The sequence below is a fragment of the Drosophila bipectinata genome, chromosome 2L (assembly GCF_030179905.1).
Source record: "Drosophila bipectinata strain 14024-0381.07 chromosome 2L, DbipHiC1v2, whole genome shotgun sequence".
Lineage (NCBI taxonomy): Eukaryota > Metazoa > Arthropoda > Insecta > Diptera > Drosophilidae > Drosophila > Drosophila bipectinata.
The window spans coordinates 21,611,185-21,615,143 of NC_091736.1; the positions used below are offsets into that span (position 1 = coordinate 21,611,185).

The following is a 3,959-nucleotide window of genomic DNA, read 5'->3' on the forward strand; positions in this document are numbered from 1 at the left end:
TATACTCTTAGACTAAGCTCTGCCAAAGGACAACCACCGGGGGGAAATTGGTACTTTTACTGAGAATAAAAATGCTGCAACTAGCGAACTGTTGCTTTCGTTTTGTTGTTTCCACTGCTACTTGTCTGGCACAGGGGATTTGCTAAATGGGTGATACACTGGGCTGATACGGGTATGAAAAGGTAGTTTTCGGCTAAAAGGATCCTAAACAACTTGGTTTGTTGTTGCCTGAAGAAAAACAAAGCTTATTCTCAGATGTTTTTCTAATGAAATATTAATTTTTTCAATTATAAAAATTAAAGAACCTTCTAGCCTTAAAGTCGGACGCCCCCAACTCCATTTTGGATTAGCCTCTTTTCCCCCGGCAGTCTTACTATTTGACAACCATCGTCCTGCTACACTTATCCGCTCTTCCCCATTGTCCCTTTGAGGGTTTAAACTCCATTTTCGAGTGCTTCGGGCGACATGTGCGTGGACCCCGTGCTTTACACCCCTGCCAGGCGATAGGAAAACTGGGATGTCGTTTGGAAAAGTTGATTGTCAGGCAACTGAAGCCCCAGCGGACTCTGATAAGCAACAGCCTTCAGCCCGACAGCAGCTGCAAAAAACTGGAAAAACTTGCGAAAAGTTTTCCTGCGAGATCTTTGCGGGGCGGGGGGCGAGAGCCGAAACTAATTGTTCGGCAAAGTTAGTTAGGGAACGTGACTAAAATCGTCGGCGAAGCGTATCAATTACTGATCCAATGGGCCGGCAAAAGCCACCGACAAAACATCTAACAAAACGCTACACAAGACCCGACAATTGCCGCCAGCGTTACACATCATCAATAAAACATTTGGCTATGGGGCTGGAATAAAAACATATATACATAAACCGAATTGTGGCCAAAAGAGTTGCAACCCAGTCACCGATCAACAGGCGGCGCCCTTGCTGTTTGGCATAAATCAATCACTTCCTGCCATTTGACCAATTGACCCGATCCCCCATTCCCCGATTTCGAATTGGTTTTGCATGGCCGATTGTCTGGCGAAATTTTATTTATGGCCCACATCAGTGTTTTCCCCGCGGATGCTCCGGTCTCGCCACGAGTGTAGTATTTTCGGATTACCAAAAATTTCGTTATATGTGCGTTTTTGATTTGTGGCATGTAATCGACACAAGGCTGCCGACAGCAGTCAGTCAAAAAATATGATTTATGCGATAGCCAGAGCCGGGACGGAAATGGAACCGAAAATTGAAACAACTTTCGCCTTAATGAGTACTCCGGTGAGTCCCCATCTCTTTGGCTTAAGCGGTAAACTTGTATCCCAGCTCTGGAAAGTCTACAATTGTTGATTGACTTTCGGCCAGATTGATGCATGGCTGGCGGGATTCGATTGACGTAGATTTATGGCCAACATCGCCTGGCATATTGCCCAGACGATGGTGACAATTGGTTCTGTTTTCTGTTCTCTTTTTGACGAGATTTTCAATTGTTTTCAAAACTTTTTAGAGCCTCCCTAGACCCACCCAGACCCAGTATCCATCACTTTGGATCTTTCGTTCTTTTTCAAAGTCCTACACGTGCTTTAGGGACCCTTTTTCAGAAAAGAAAATTTCCCACTTTAAAGACTCAGGAGGACTGGCATGTGGTAGAGTAGCGTGCAGACTCCTGCCTTTAAATACCATTTAAAATATGTTGTGTTTCCATCATCCTTTTTATTTTGCCGCATCGCCGGCTTCCCCGCTTACTACATTATGCACTCATAACACTCGGCGGCTCATTCATTCTATTTATTCTACACTTCAAAGCTGTGTGTTCCCGCTGGCCCCTCCCCCAGCTGGCTCGCCCTCGTCGGTCACTCCCGACCACCTGTCCAAACAGCAAAGTCGGTTGAGCTGAGGTAAGCGAAAAGAATTTGCATAAAACACAAGGCCTGCAAAAACTCGACACTATTTCATTTCAGCTCTTGATGTTCTCCCGCCCCTTTGCTCGTGGAGCCCAACTCCTCCCACATCCTTTATCATACATCCTGCGTGGGTGTGTGTTTGTTTTGGCATCAGTTTTCATTACGATTGTCACGCTCTCGGGACTTCCTGTCCACAAAAAATCCAAAACGATCCGAATCAACTATCTGAAAGTGCATTTTGGCTTCAGCTACTAAAAAAAAGTATTTGATGGCTATTTGACGGCATTAAAATTGCATTATTCTGGGGAATACTCAGTGGTTTTTGTCCGTTTAGCTAATTTTGGTATGAACAAAAAGAAGTTAATATAGGATATAAATCGCAAATATCGGATATATCGGTTGGCCGATTGTTATGAAGTTAGGTAGTAGGTACATAGGTAGGCCAAAAATAGAATGTGTTCAAAATTATTTTCAAAAACAGGAATGTTGGGTCGTTTCCGTGTGTTCAGTTATATGGCAGCTATAGGATATAGTCGTCCGATCCTTATGAAATTTGGTATGTCGTATTTTTTTTGGCAAAAATATAATCGGGAGGACTCGGGATCCGGAGGTGAGTTGATCCGGATAACTCAGAAGGTGAGTTGATTTTTTTCAGTTGATCCGACCTACCAAATTTCATAACGACCGGCCGATCGGAAATAGCAGTAGTAATAGTAGATAGATAAGAGCTTGTGACTTTTTTTTCAGATTTTTTATTGTAACAAATTGGTTATATTATGATATTCTAATGAGGATCGCCCAATTATATCCGATGTTTGCATATATACATATATCCGGTTTTAGCTGCAAGGGTTTATCAACTTCGGCTCCACCCGAAGTTATCTTTACTTTCTTGTTTTTTTTTTTGTTACTTTATTAAATTTTTTAATTTAAATATTTTTTTAATTACAAAAGCAACTTTAACAAAGATTCGTTTTAAGGATTTGACATTTGAACAATTTCCATGTTTTAAAAAAATCTCTTTGAAATAAGAGATTAAAATTAAGATTAAATTACAATTACAATTACAATTTTGATAGATGGCCATGACATTTAAAAAAAAATTATATTCAAAGCAAAAAAGCAACGATACTAAAATTCAATAAAATTTTTCCATAAGAGTATTTTTTCCAATTTTTCATTTTTCCATAAGGACTTTTCCATAAGAACTAAAAAATTGTCCATAACAAATTATTTTTCCTTAATGAAAATATGTATGTATTATGAAGCTTCTATATTCAGTTTTGCCAATTTTTGATGGTAATAATGGAGGGAGGTGTAATAATAAAAAAAAATAATGGTACTTATTATACGTGGAAGATATGTTATCACATATCTAGAAAATTTTTAGTAAATAGCCCGCAATCATGAATTGAGTGATCATTTTGAGCAAAAAATAAAAATCAAAAATATTGATTATTTCGCTCCGAGATTTTTTTTTTTCGCTCCGGAAATAAGCATTAGTTAGTAAATTGTAAAGTAAAACAATAATTTTTTACGGTTCCTGGTAGCAATGAGGATACAATGTGAGCTACAAAAGCGTAAACAAATGCTGATTCTCCATTCGAATATTGGTTAAACCACTGCTGCAAGGATATCATCACAAGAAGTGGGTTAAACGGAAATTTAATTAAATTTCACTTTGCAGTAACGGCCGACTGGCTGCCGGCATCTGTGGCTTCCAAATGACGGCTGCGGGCCACTATTTTTCGATTTACCACAAAAGTCTTTCTGGCAGTGGCGGCTGCTTTTCGGCTACATTTCTAGTTAATTTCCGGCTAAAAATGAGCTGCTGCTCTGGGCATTCGTGACGACGACGCTCCACATGTGGTTCACATTACCTCGGCACTCGCCCATCTCTCCGGGTGTTTGGTTGCCGGTTGGCCCGCACTTAGACCGCCTGTTTCGAAGGCCTTTATGCATAATTTTCCCATTTACTATCAATAAATTGGCCGATTTCGGCACAATTCAGGCCTCTACCGTGGCAGCCCCTAAAAATTAATTGAGAAATTATTACGCCGCAACAAATTC

The 3,959-nt window shown here is 40.2% G+C and overlaps 1 long non-coding RNA gene across 1 annotated transcript; it reads left to right on the forward strand.

Moving 5' to 3' along the window:
- Positions 1 to 756: 756 nt before the first annotated feature.
- On the forward strand, positions 757 to 3,648 carry LOC138925931 (uncharacterized). Its single transcript, XR_011442170.1, has 3 exons — positions 757 to 1,266; positions 1,792 to 1,883; positions 1,947 to 3,648. It is a non-coding gene; the product is annotated as an uncharacterized lncRNA (long non-coding RNA).
- The last annotated feature ends 311 nt before the right edge of the window (positions 3,649 to 3,959 follow it).